Source organism: Canis lupus, chromosome 21, assembly GCF_011100685.1.
Source record: "Canis lupus familiaris isolate Mischka breed German Shepherd chromosome 21, alternate assembly UU_Cfam_GSD_1.0, whole genome shotgun sequence".
NCBI lineage: Eukaryota > Metazoa > Chordata > Mammalia > Carnivora > Canidae > Canis > Canis lupus.
Window position 1 is genome coordinate 13,783,554 of NC_049242.1, and position 14,310 is coordinate 13,797,863.

General features: G+C 40.8%; 1 protein-coding gene across 8 annotated transcripts in view; it reads left to right on the forward strand.

Moving 5' to 3' along the window:
• SYTL2 (synaptotagmin like 2) overlaps positions 1-14,310 on the forward strand; it is a 117,327-nt gene that overhangs the window by 50,136 nt on the left and 52,881 nt on the right. The gene's annotated exons all lie outside the window — the stretch shown is intronic.

Below are 14,310 nucleotides of genomic sequence, written 5' to 3' on the forward strand. Positions count from 1 at the left end.
TTTAGTGCTGCCTGCAGCCTGGGGTGTGATCCTGGAGACCTGGGATCAAGTCCCATGTCGGGCTCCCTGCATGGAGCGTGCTTCTCTCTCTGCCTGTGTCTCTGCCTCTCTTTCGCTCTCTCTGAATAAATAAATAAATAAATCTTTAAAAAAAATAAAAAATGAATCATGAACTAAATTGGAATATTTTTTAATTCCTAAGATTTAAAAAAATAATAAATTGAGAAGTAGCTCACATTTCTGCATACTTCAGAAATGTTTGAATTGGTTTCAGCAGCGATTGAAATTGGCTCTGACCGAGCCATTTTTTCATTTCTGTCTCACAAGGAGTGACAACGTTGACACATTGTTCTTGCTGAGAGGAACCCACATGGTCCATGTCAACATTCCTACCACTTGCCACTCACCCGCAGGGTAGGTAGAAGGAGCATAATAGCAGGATGCCAAAGAAGTGGACTTGAGCCCAGACCCTGCTATCTGTGTCATCTTGGGCTTTGAAGGCAGTGAAAGGCTTCTTGATTATAAAGTATTAACTGCATAATCCTCATCTAGGAGTTATCTGGAAAGAGCATAAGCCATGTTCTTGTTTCCTAGGACACAGGACCATGAATAATGGATTTTTTTTGAATAATGGATTTATTTGCACCATTTCCCATATTTTGACCCCAATTGAACATGTATGCTTTGTGAATATGCTGAAATTCACTCCAAGCACTCCAGAGCATCTGGTTATGGCTACTAATAATAGCTCACAGAGACAGTGCTTAAACTTACAAATGATTCACAAATGGCAGTGATTAACAGATTGCAAAGGGCATTTTTCTGAGCTCAGACACTCTTGAGCAGTTGATAGGGGCTAAGGGTGGGATATAATTATGCCTAGTTGATGTGTGAGGAAATTGACTCTGAGACAGGGTAGGTGGTGACTTGCTCAAGCTCCTCCTACCCATAGATGTCAGGATGGAGAGTGAGATTCTGGTCTTCAGGTACTCATGCACTAACTCCACCTCCTTTTTCTGAGAAAAAAGATAGCAGAGAGGCAGTCCTAGTGCCTGGCCATGGGGAAGGGAGTGGCCGTCTTGAAATGAGGTATGACATTGAGCTGTGATCGTGACAGGTACAGGAGAGCTTGAGAATGGGACTCTTTACTTGTCACATGCCTCCCTACAAGTCACCTGTAGTGCTCTGTGCACTTGGGGTGGAATGTTCTTCATTCTCAGCAACTGGGGGGTGGGGGGGCTTGAGCATTTTATCCAGGAACCCAGGAAATTTACCCCAGCCCTCCCTCAGAGCCTTTTGGTAGCATTGATCCTTTACCCATTTACACTTTATAAAGCCCTTTGGTGAATGTTATTCAACATTTCCTGACAACAACCCTGAGATTTGGCGAGGCAGGACTGTGACACCCATTTTAAAAATAAGGAGTGAGGGCAACACCGAAAAAAATACTAGTTGATTCTTAAAGCATATTGGGAATCCTTTCTCCTCTCAGAAGATAAGATGGGGAGATTTGGAAAGAAAGCAGTGGAGCAAAGATGGCCCTGGATATCTCTTCCTGTGTCAGGACGTGGGAATTATGAATACCAGATTGCTGACTATCTTCTATTTCTCAGGTGTTTCTATTTGTCAGATGTTATGTGTGGTTTGCGATTCTACATCCTCTATCCAGCCAGGTTAGGAAGAGGGATTTGTCCTCCCTTTTCTGTAAATGTCCTTGGCCCCTGGGACTGCAGGCTGCTGAGTGTTCACCATTGTTGTGTGTTTCTGTGTGAGTGAAGTGGAGGTGTTTCACGAGCATCTGCAGTGGCTGATGGAAAAATCCTCAAAAATGCAAAGTTCTGACTGGAACTGTGCTTAGTATAAGGGGTGTGAGCATATAGCCTCTGGTACCAGCCCGTCTGTAGCCACGGCAGTAATGCAGTGAGTCCCTTAGTAGTGGTGGGTTTGCAGACTCCCCTTCTGTTTCTCAGGGTGCCCTAGCAGCTTTTGCTTCTACAAACTGATAGCAGGAAGTCTTGGGATGGCGGAAAATCAAGTGTGAGTCAAGCCCTGTGTTCTACCATCATTCTGGAGAGTTTTTAGTCAAGCATTAAGGACCTGATGTTGACCACAGATAGGTCTAGGACTTGGGGAGAAGTGATGGTGTACGGTGGGTGGGTGGGTGCAGGTGACAGATGAGCATGAGGCCCATAGCCTGTGTACACTGAAAGACGCCCAGCCCATGGCCTGGCGTGCTTCATATAAAAAGAATTGTGCTCTGACCCCCTCTTTGATTTAGGACTGAAGGGAGTTGTGAGTGTGGGTCTGAGGCTGTTCTGCTCCTGGACTGGTGGAACTAGATCTCTGATCTCTAAAAATGCTATTCCATGGGCTTTTGCTTTCAGCCCCTTTGCCATCTTCCAGCTGTTTGTCTTTGACTCTTCCATTTGCTTTCCATATAGCCTGACAGCTCCAGAAAGATTTTTTTGTCCAGCTCTTTCACTTTACTGATAAAGCCCAGAAAGGGGGAAATAAGTAGCCCAGGGCCACGAGATAATCTCTGCCAGGGCCATAGTAAGAAAAGCTCTTGGTCCAGTGCTATTCCCTGTACCCCATGGTGGTATTTTTGCCCCTTGTAATTTGTCCTGCCATTTGTTAATCATTTGTTAATTTGTGAAGCACTGTCTATTTATGAGTTATTATTAGTAGCCATAATAAGTAGTGCTTAAAGTGAATTACAGTACGTTCACAAAGCATTCATGTTCAATTGGAGTCAAAATCATTGGTATTATTCCTTCAGAAGAATAGGGAAGAAGTCCCCTACTTAACTGTGGAGTCAAAACTGAAATTAGTTTGAATCCTCTTCTCACCACTAATCAAGTTACTTGGACATTGGACAAGTTACTTAACCTCTCCAAGCCTTAACCCAGAGACTGAGAATGCCCATAATACCAAACTCAAAGGATTAGAGTCAGGATTAAGTAAGATAATTCTTAATCTTCTTAGCACGTAAGAGGTGATGGATACATTTTAATTCCCTTATTCCCCTCTCCACCTTTGCCTCTAAAAAAAAGGACAGAATTCTATGCTTGGTAGTCTGACTCCTTAGGAGGAAATTACTCTTAAAACTCTCAATTATTTTTTTTAAAGATTTATCTATTCATGAGAGACACAGACTGAGAGAGAGAGAGAGAGAGGCAGAGACATAGGCAGAGGGAGAAGCAGGCTCCTTGCAGGGAGCCCGATGTGGGACTCGATCCCGGACCTGGGATCAAGACCCGAGCCAAAGGCAGGCACTCAACTGCTGAGCCACCTGGGCATCCCAAAACCCTCAATTATTTAATGCAGTGAAATTTCATTGAACATAGGGAACTTCTCTAGACAATGATATGAAGAGAATTCTATGGTAATTAAAACATGCTCCTAGCCCTCAAAGAAATTGACCTTTATCCTTTTAATGCATTATCAATTGCAAATTTAAAATCTCAACTTTGTTTCCCTAACATGATTTTACAATTTCCTAGTCCTCCTGGTTGGTATGTGGCTTTAGAAACATAAATTATGTGATTCTAATATTAGCGTAAGCAAACATCATTAGAAAGGCGCATCTGCCACTATAAATCAGACCAATCTTTCAAATGCTAATTTATTATGGACTTTGGAGTATAACCCTCCTACAGCTATGAGAGGATATCACTAATGCCCTAGATCACTGTTGCCCACTAAGACCAGATGCTGCCTCCAAATCCTTTTCAGCACGGCTGTAGGTGAGATTTCACATTCAGTCTGAAATCTGTTTGCCTTTCCTAATATATCCAGGTCTTCAAATTGTTCACATCCAAGTTCATTTGAGACATTTTGGAAATGATTTAATCTATATGTTACCTCCAATCTGATTTCTTGAAAGAAGAAAGATGAGTATCATACAGGGGAAGCAAATGTTCAGTTCCCAAATCACTCTACCTGTTCAGGGTAGAACATGGACCTGAACCCAGGGAATAGCCACTGTGGCGTCTCAGGAGGCAGCTAGAAGATAACCGTCCTAGGTCACTGTTGCCCTTATAGCTGTGTTTTGTGCTACTTCTCTGCCTGCTGCCACAAGTACTGGGCCCAGTCATTACAACACATGCATATTCAGCTTGCTTCCCTAACTACCAGCTACAGACATTTCACAGATCAGCGGTGAAGCAGACATCGGGATGGATTCTTCTTACCTCCCTACTCCTTTTTCTTTTTAAGAAACCCCATTCTGCATACATATATATAATTTTAGTCCTTTATGGTTTGAAAATGAGACACTCTAAAGGTGGTATTTCCTGTGCTTTGCATCATACTGTCAGCAGGAAGTCATTGCCCATGTGTGTCTGTGCACCACCAGCACCACACCTCCCACCCCCGTGCACACATAACCACATCTATGTGATGGGCATTCTTGCCATAGATATCATTTCAACCGCAACCGCAACTTATGATTCTTAGCTGCTCCCCTAAGACCTGGGTTTTGTTTTGTTTTGTTTAAAGTGAAGGCAGTTGGCTTTGAAGAACTGCTTTCCAGGACCTCTGGGGTGTTTTCTGTCAAAGCAAAGAGGAACGGAACCAACATTTCTCAAGGAACTATATTATATATGGAGCTTCACATATATTTTCCCTTTTCATCCACATAGCTGAACCTGCTTAACAATGAGGAAGCGAGGTAGAAGAGGTTAAGCTCCCTGCAAGATTGAAGAGTTGCTCAGCGAACTGCAAAGTCTGTGCTTCCCACATGCTGTGGTGCCTCTCAGCAGATTGTGGGGATTTATGATGTGTCTATGACACAAGGGACACATGTTTCCTCTCATTTTCCACTATAAGGAAGCATTTGCAGTTTCCTTCATTTTCACATGTGTTGGTTTTTCAGATTCTCTATCAAAGGTTGAATTCCTGTGTAGAGTGAACTGTGATAACCATCTTAGACATAAAAATCATGTTTGGCTCTCTCAGGTAGGGTAGAGTGGTAGAAACAGCATTGACTAGGAGTCTGGATGGCCCTGGTCCTAGCTGTTTGACTCTGGGCAAACCTCCTAATTTCTCTGGCCCCAGAGTGTTTTCAAATCACATAGTCTTACCATCTCATCCCAGGATATACTGAGGGGTTAAAAAAAAAAAAAAAAAAAAAAAAAAGGCTGGGAAATGGGCCAGCCAGTCAGCCTCTCTGCTGGTTTTTATCCAGTTGACCAGATAACATCAACCAGGTAGGCCTTTGCCTAATCATGATGAATAGCTGGAAGCCAGGGTATGTTGTGTGTATAAAAAGGGGAAAAGAGGATAAGCTAAAGGAAAAGTGTTGAGGCTAGCCTGAAGGGTGTCACTGCTCTTCTGACTTTCTCCTGGAAGTGCTCACACTCTCTCTGCAACACAGGAATTGAGACAGGCACTTAGGACTGTCTAAAATAATGATTTTTTTTAATGTACAATTCTGAGCATGTGGCTGGTACATGATAGGGGATTAAGGAATTAATGAATAAACAAATGAATAGATATGGCCTTTAGCATGCGGAGGAGACAAGATGGCTGTCTTTTACAATTGACTAAATTCTTTGTACATGATGGTGAAATTGTAAGTATTAAATGAGGTGATGCATGTTCAGTGACAAGCACAAGGTCAATATAAAACACATGCTTTGTATGTATTAGCCAAAGGAATGAGGGGCATGACTGGCATGTTCTGCCTGGAGGGCCAGCAGGACAGTGTCCTGTCTGGGTCAAGTGCTCTTCTTCTACCTTCATTTATTCCCACCAGCCCGTGAGTGTTTATTGGTCATCTTCTCTATCCTTAGCTCTTTCCTAAGCACGTTGTGCATATGTGCAGAGGATGGTAAGTGATGAAAGTGGTGATCTCAAGAAACATCTTTTCTCATTTCAACTAAATAGTAGAAGAATTAGAGAATCAAATGCCATTTTTATGGGTCTGATTAGAGTTGATGAAAAATGAGACATCAACTCCAAGCTGGTGGAGAAGATTTTAATAGCACCATCTAGATGATGGGATTCTTTTTTTTTTTAATCCTACATCTTTATAAAGCTTGGGTTTTAATGTCACACATATGTATTCATCTATGAAATATTCCAAATGACTAAGATAGAAAAAGAAATTGATTAATTAAACCTAGCAGGGATTATCATGTTAGAAAAGACATAAATGGCACTTAATGAAATTGCATAATTTCTTATTCTTTTGCCATTTAAAAAGCATGAAACCCAATCCTAATTCTGTACTATGATGGCTCCTAGCCCTTCCAGGAGCCAGGTATTTCAGTGAGCCTGACTCACCCAGCATTTGTCCCTGGTATACTGAAAGCTTAGCATGATCAGGGCTTGCCAGACAGTCGTGTAGGCAGGAGTAGATCCACAGTCGCACAGGGGCACCTACAGAATGCCCTTCAGCTGAACACCGAAAATAAGTAAATAAATAACCTCCTGAAGAGAAATTGAGAGTTGTTACACTATGAGGGTTTGTGGTCTCTTTCAATAAGATTATAGTTAGTGCCAGATATCATCATGTTTGTTCCTGTTCTGCCAAGTGTGAGATGTCCTACCTCATCAGGAGAAGTCAGTGCCTTTGTGACATTTATGATTTACTTAACCCTAGCAGTGGCAGGATCATTCTTATCTCTTGCCTGACTTAGACTGGGGTGGCTGTTGAGCATTTATTTGTTCTTTCATTTATTCACTCATCTAACAGTTGTTGGGTATCAGTTCTGTGCCAGGCTTAGTGCTAGGGCTGGCATTACATAGGTGATTAAGATGTGGTCCCGAGAGTTTACAGAGTTCACAGATTAGTGGGTGAGACAGATGTGCAAATAGATCATTAGAATATGGTGTGGTCAGTGGCATGGGAGCCTGCGGGAAGGGCAAGCTACTGACCTGTGCCTTGGCAATTAGGGAAGGCTTCCCCTGTGAGGTACATGAGCTGGATCTGAAAGATAAGGAGCAATGCACTCCACAGAGAAGTGAGGAAGGATATCCTGAGAGACTTCACATTTATTGGCCCCTTCTCCAGATCTAGGCACTGTTAGGTGCTTTCAGGTAAACACCTCATTTAATCACCTCAGAAGTCCTGCAGTGTAGGTCTCATTTTCCCCTGTCTTTATGAATAGAGACTGAGGCTTTGAAGGGTTCAGTAACCTGCCAGAGGAAGGGTCAGAACTAGGGTTTGGACCTGTTTGGGAGAGTCTAAAGCTCATAGACTTTCTGCAGGGCTTTCTACTTCTAATGTTTTTGGAAGTTAGAGCAGTTCGCAGAATAGTAAGAAGTTCAGCATAACTGGCAAGTAGAGTCTGAGAGTAAGTGCTGGAAAACGAATCTGAAAAGGCAGTCTGAAGCCAGGTGGCCAGGAGCCTCATATGAAACCTCTTTCCTCCACAAGCACTGAATAAAACCTCACTGTTTTCCAAAGACACCAAGCAAGGATATATGGAGTAGAGACCCTGCCCCTAGGGGCTCACTTTCTAATCAGGGAATGCTGGAGGGACTTCTGTCTTCTGGAATTGAACTCAAACTTGGTCCTTTGGGAGAAGAAGGCAAAAGGTCCATCAGCAGCCCACGAAGGATTGTTTGTCCTGTGAAAAGCCTCAGATAATTGGAAACCATTAGAAATGTTTAATAAGAACCATGACCTCTCTGGTGATTGAAAACCATGAAGTGATAACAGTCTCTGTCAGGATTTGGTGCTGTTCAGTCATGACGATGTATGTCCACATGTTGTGATTGGTTATGTTTGCTATGGACCACTCCTTCCTAAATAATTGGGAGAGGAGAGAAAGTTCCAGCAGAGAGTTGGACTCTGGGTAAAAAGATACTCCCCAGGCATACTTGGGAAAAAGGAAATGTACTTGCTAGGATCCCTCCTGTTTTCCCTACTCCCAGGTATGCTGGTGTGCACCCCTGACACTCAGCCCTGCCACCATCTTGATGTGGCCATCATACAGGTTCTCTGGCTAAGATACTTAGATTTACTACTTTAGGAAGGGTGCATGTTAGCTTGAATTACAATCATGAAACCCTCTTGGATTTTGTAGCACATTACCTTTTGAAAGTTCAGTCGGCTTAAGGCTTTTATACTCCTTTATTCTTTTACTATGTTCTGGAGTTTGTGGTTCTCATTGAGATGGATGGAGAGATTTGAAGTTTAAAAGACTGTCAAATAGAGGGTTGGCTGGGAAGATGGCAGAGTAGGAGGACCCTAAGCATACCTTGCCCCACAGATACAACTAGATAACTCTCATGTCTGCATAGATAACCCATAAAACAACCTGAAGACTGGCAGAACAAATTCTACAACTAAATGGTGAAGAAGAGGCCACATCAAAAAAGGTAGAAAGGGCAAAGACCCAGTGTGGGAGTGAAGTGGACTGGGGCCGTCTGCAGTGTGGAGGGAGCCAGTGGCACAGAGAAAAGTGAAAAACAGACTTTCACACTGGGGAGCCCACAAACTGCAGGATGAATCCTCATGATACTTGCCTTTGAAAGTGAGAGGAGCTGAATTTGTGAATTCTTAAAATCAGTGGGACCTAAAGCCTGGAACTTCAAAAATCAAGGCATCAGCTCTGGGAGAGTCCCTACCCTTAAAGATACAGCACACAACAGCCTAAACATACAGCTAGAACCAGCAGTTTAAAAAACATTGAGGGAAGGCAGGAGGGAGTGATTTGCTCATTTCAGAGTGTGGCTTGGAGAGACAAAAATCATGGGGCAACCCCTCCGGGAACAAGGACCTGGCAGGTCCCATTTCCCTCCTCCACCCCCCAGCATAAACAACGGCTACCTGCGGGAACCAGCCTGGCTCTAACACTTGCTTACCTAACTTGTTTACACCAAGACACACCACTCTGAGCTTTCTTGGATCCTCCCTTTTCAGGCATCCTTGTCTTAGGCTCAGCACTGTGGGCCCCTCCCCAGGAAGACCAGAGCCAATCCTGCCAACACCACATCTCCCCACCAGGCATTGTGTGGACATCAGTTCCAGCTGCAATGCGGGCAAGCAGGCCACCACACACCTTGTTAAAATGTGCCCCACTCCTGCTGGGGACCAAATACTGCCCATGATAGACAAAGCCTCTGGAGACACTGGACTGAAGGAAAAAGAGGTCAGGACTCAACAGCAGAGGACACCAACACACCTATGAGACATTCCCTTTGCCAGGCCCTGGGGAATGGGACATGCCCTGCAGGGTACTACAGGACCTCTTCTTCTTCATAAGGCTATTATTAAGAGCAAGAGAAGTAGCTAACTTTCCTAGCACAAAGAAACAGACAAAATGAGACAGAATTCTCAAGTGAAAGAACAGGACCAAACCACAGTGAGAGACCAACATGAAATTCTGATAGAGAATTTAAATTAATGATCATAAAGATATTCACTGGACTTGAGTGGAGGACATCAGTGAAACCCTTAACACAGAGATAAGGAATCGATCAGAGATCAAGAACACAATAAATTAAAAATATAGTTGATGGAATAAATAGCAGGCTAGATGAAACTGAAGAATGAATTAATGACTTGGAAGACAGAGTAATGGAAAGTCACCAAGCTGAGCAAAGGAAAGAAAATTATGTAAATCAAGAGCAATCTTAGGGAACTTAGTGATTCTATCAAGCATAATAACACTTGCATTATAGGGATCTCAGAAGGAGAAGAAGAGAGACAATGATGCAGAAAATTTATTTGAAAAAATAGGGATCCCTGGGTGGCTCAGCAGTTGAGCGTCTGCCTTTGGCTCAGGGCGTGATCCCGGGATCCAGGATTGAGTCCTATGTCTGGCTCCTTGCAGGAGGCCTGCTTCTCACTCTGCCTGTGTCTCTGCCTCTCTCTTTCTCTCATGAATAAATAAAATCTTTAAAAAAATTTATTTGAAGAAATAATATCCAAAACTTCCCTAATCTGAGGAAGGTAACAGATATCCAGATCCAGGAGGCACAGAAATCCCTCCAAAAATTTCAACCCCAGGAGGTCCACACCAAGACACATAGTAATTTAAATAAGCAAAAATACCAATAAAAAATTTTTAAAGCGGCAAGAGAAAAGACGACAGTTACATACTAGGGGAACTCTCGTTTTGCTATCAGTGGATTTTTCAGCAGAAATCTTGCAGGCCAGAACTGAGTGGGAGGATTTACTGAAAGGGAAAAATCTACAGCCAAGAACACTCTATCCAGCAAGACTGTCATTCAGAATAGAAGGAGAGAGAAAGTTTCTCAGATAAGCCAAAACTAAAGGAGTTCATGATCATTAAACCAGCCCTGTTAAAGGGGGCTCTTTGAGTGGAAAAGGAAGACCATAAGTGAAGTATGAAAAGTAAAAACACAAAAGTGGTAAAAATAAATATTTCTGTAAAAATTAGTCAAGGGATTCATAAAATAAAAGGATGTAAAATAAAATCCCGTATACCTAAAACATGGCAGAGAGAGGAGAAAAGAATGGATTTAAGCTTAAGTAACTATCAACTTAATATACTCTGCTATATGCAAAAGATGTATATGCAAACTTAATGGTAACCACACATCAAATACCAATAATAGATATGCAAGAATAAAGAGAAAGGAATCCAAGTAAATCACCAAGGAAAGCCAACAAACCATGAAAGAGAGCAGGAGAAAAAAAATCAGAGAAAATCTGTAGAAACAACCACAAAACCAGTAACAAAATGGCAATATATAAATATTAAGGACTGTAAGAAGAGACAAGGAAAGACACTGTATCATAATAAAGGGGACAATCCAATAAGAAGATATAACAATAGTAGGGGCACCTGGCTGGTTAAAGTCAGTGGAGCATGTAAGTCTTGATCTCAAGGTTGTAAATTCCAGCCCCACATTGCGTATAGAGGTCACTTAAAAAATAAAATCTTAAAAAAAGAATGTGACAATTTTAAATATTTATGTACCCAACATGGGAGCACCCAAATATATGAAACAGTTGATAACAAATATAAAGGGACTCATCAATAGTAATATAGTAGGGGTCTTTAACATCCTACATTGGTGGACAGATGGTCCCAACAGAAAATCAACAAGGAAAAAAAAAAAAAAAAGAAAATCAACAAGGAAACAATGGCTTTGGATGACACACTGGACCAGATGGATTTAACAGATATATTCAGAACATTCCATCCTACAACAGTAGAATATATATTCTTTTCAAGTGCACATGGAACATTCTCCAGAGTAGATCACATCTTAGGCCACAGAAAAAGTCTCAAAAAAAAAAAAAAAATCCAAGTCCTACCATGCATCTTTTCTGACCACAACGCTATGAAACTAGAAATCAAGCACAAGAAAAAAAACCTAGAAAGAGCACAAATGCATGGAGGTTAAATAACATGCTACTAAACAATGAATGAGTCAACCAAGAAATCAAAGAAATAAAAAATTACATGGAAACAAATGAAAAGGAATAAAAGAAAATGGTCCAAAATCTTTGGGATGCAGCAAAAGTGGTTCTAAGGGGGAAGTTTATAGCAATACAAGTCTACCTCAAGAAGCAAGAAAAATCTTGAACCTACACCTAAAGGACCTAGAAAGAGAACAAGTAAAACTCAGCAAAAGGAAGGAAATAATAAAGATTAGAGCAGAAATAAATGACCTAGAAATGAAAAAAACAATAGAACAGATAAAAGATAATTCTTTGAAAAGATAAACAAAATTGATAAACCTCTGGCAAGATTCATCAAAAGAAAAAAAAGAGACCCAAATAAAATCACTAATTAAAAAGGCAAAATAACACCACAGAAATATAAACAATTGTAACAGAATATTTTGAAAACTTAGGGTTAGGGTTCCTGGGCGGCTCAGTCAGTTAAGCATCTGACTCTTGATTTCAGCTCAGGTCATGATCTCAGAGTTATGAGATTGAGCCCTCTGTCAGTCTCCATGCTGGACATGGAGCCTGCTTAAGATTTTTTTTTCTCTCTCTATCCCCCTGCCCTCTACTTGTTCATTTTCTCTCTCTCTAAAAAAAGAAAAAAAGAAAAAAGAAAAGAGTATTATGAAAATGTATATGCTAACAAATTGGACAACTTAGAAGAAATAGATAAGTTCCTGAAAACATGTAACCTACCAAGACTAAAGCAGGAAGAAATAGAAAATTTGAATAGACCAGTTACCAGAAATGAAATTGAATTAGTAATAAACTCCCAACAAAGAAAAGTCCAGGACCAGATAGCTTCACATGTGAATTCTACCAAACATTTAAAGGAAGAGTTAATGACTATTCTCTTCAAACTATTCCAAAAGATATAAGAGGAAGGGAAACTTCCAAATTCATTCTATGAGGCCAGTATCACCCTCATACCAAAACCAGATAAGAACACCACAAAAGGGCAGCCCCGGTGGCTCAGCGGTTTAGCGCCGCCTGCAGCCCAGGGTGTGATCCTGGAGACCTGGGATCAAGTCCCACGTCGGGCTCCCTGCATGAAGCCTGCTTTTCCCTCTGCCTGTCTCTGCCTCTCTTTCTCTCCTCCCTGTGCATTCTCATGAATAAATAAATAAAACCTTTAAAAAAAAAAAAAAGAACACCACAAAAATGGGTCACTGGGTGGCTCATCAGTTAAGCATATGCATTTATTCAGCTCAGGTCATGATCTCAAGGGCCTGGGATCTAGCCCTGAGTTGGGCTCCCTGCTCAGTGGGGGTTTGCTTCTCCTTTTCAGCTCCCTCTGCCCCTCCCCCCACTTTTGCACGTGCATGCTCTCTCTTTCTCTCTCTCTCATCTCTCCTGGAATGCAAGGGTGGTTCACTTTTCACAAAATAATCACCATGATATGTCACATCAATAAGAGAAGGGGCAAAACCCATATAAAGATTTCAGTAGATGCAGAAAAAGCATTCGACAAAGTATAACACCCATTCATGATAAAGCTTTCTGTAATGTAGGTCCAGAGTGAACATATCTCAACATAATAAAGGTTTTATATGAAAAATATTCAGTGGTGAAAAACAGAATTTTTTCCCTAAGGTCAGGAACAAGACAAGCGTGTCCATTCTCAGTGCTGTTATTTTAACATAGTACTGAAAATCCTAACCACAGCAATTAGACAACATAAAAGCATCCACATTGGTAAGGAAGAAGTAAAACTCTATTTGCAATGACATGATGCTTTATATAGAAAACTGCTAGAATTGATAAACGAATTCAGTAAAATCACGGATACAAAATCAATGTACAGAAATCTTTTGCATTCCTGTACACTAATAATGAAGCAGCAGAAAGAGAAATGAAGAAAATAATCCCATTTACAATTGCACCAAAAACAATAAAATATCTAGGAATAAACTTAACAAAACAAGTGAAAGAGCTGTATTCTGAAAACTATAAAACACTGATAAAAGAAACTCAAGACAATTCAAAGAAATGGAAAGATATTCCATGTTCATGGATTGGAAGAATAAAGATTGTTAAAAAATCTTTGCTACTCAAAGCATCTATTTAATGCAATCCCTATCAAAATACAACAGCATTTTTCACAGAGCTAGAACAAACAATCCTAAAATTTCTATGGAACCACAAAAGACCTCAACTAGCCAAAGCAATCCTGAAAAAGAAAGAACTGGAGGTATCACAATTCCAGATTTTGAGTTATATTACAAAGAAGTAGTAATTTAAATAGTATGATACTGTCATAAAAATAGATCAATAGAATAGAACGGAAATCTAAAACCAAATCCACAGTTATATGGTCAACTAACCTTCAACAAAAGAAGAATGAATATCCAATGAGGAAGAAAAGACCGACTTTTCAGCAAATAGTGTTGGGAAAACTAGACCACTTTCTTACACCATACACAAAAATAACTCAAAATGGATTAAAAGGCCTAATTGTGAGACCTTTGGAGAGAGGACAGGGAGTAATATCTCTCATTGGCCATAGCAACATTTTTCTAGATAGGTCTCCTGAGGCAAAAGAAATAAAAGCAAAAATAAACTATTGGAACTATATAACTTTCTTTTTGCACAGTGAAGGAAAGAGTGAAACTAAAAGGCATCCTACAAAATGAGAGAAGATATTTGCAAATGACATAAGGAACTAATATCCAAAATATGTAAAGAACTGGTACAACTCAATACCCAAAAGACAATCCAAATAAAAAATGGGCAGAACACATGAACAGACATGTCTCTGAAGAAGACAGAGGTGGGCAACAGACACATGAGATGTTCAACATCACTCATCATTAGGGAAATGAAATCAAAACCACAATGAAGTATCACCTCATACCTGTCAGGATGGTGAAAATTGAAACACAGGAAACATCAAGTATTGTTGAAGATATGGAGAAAAAAGGGATCCTTTTGTG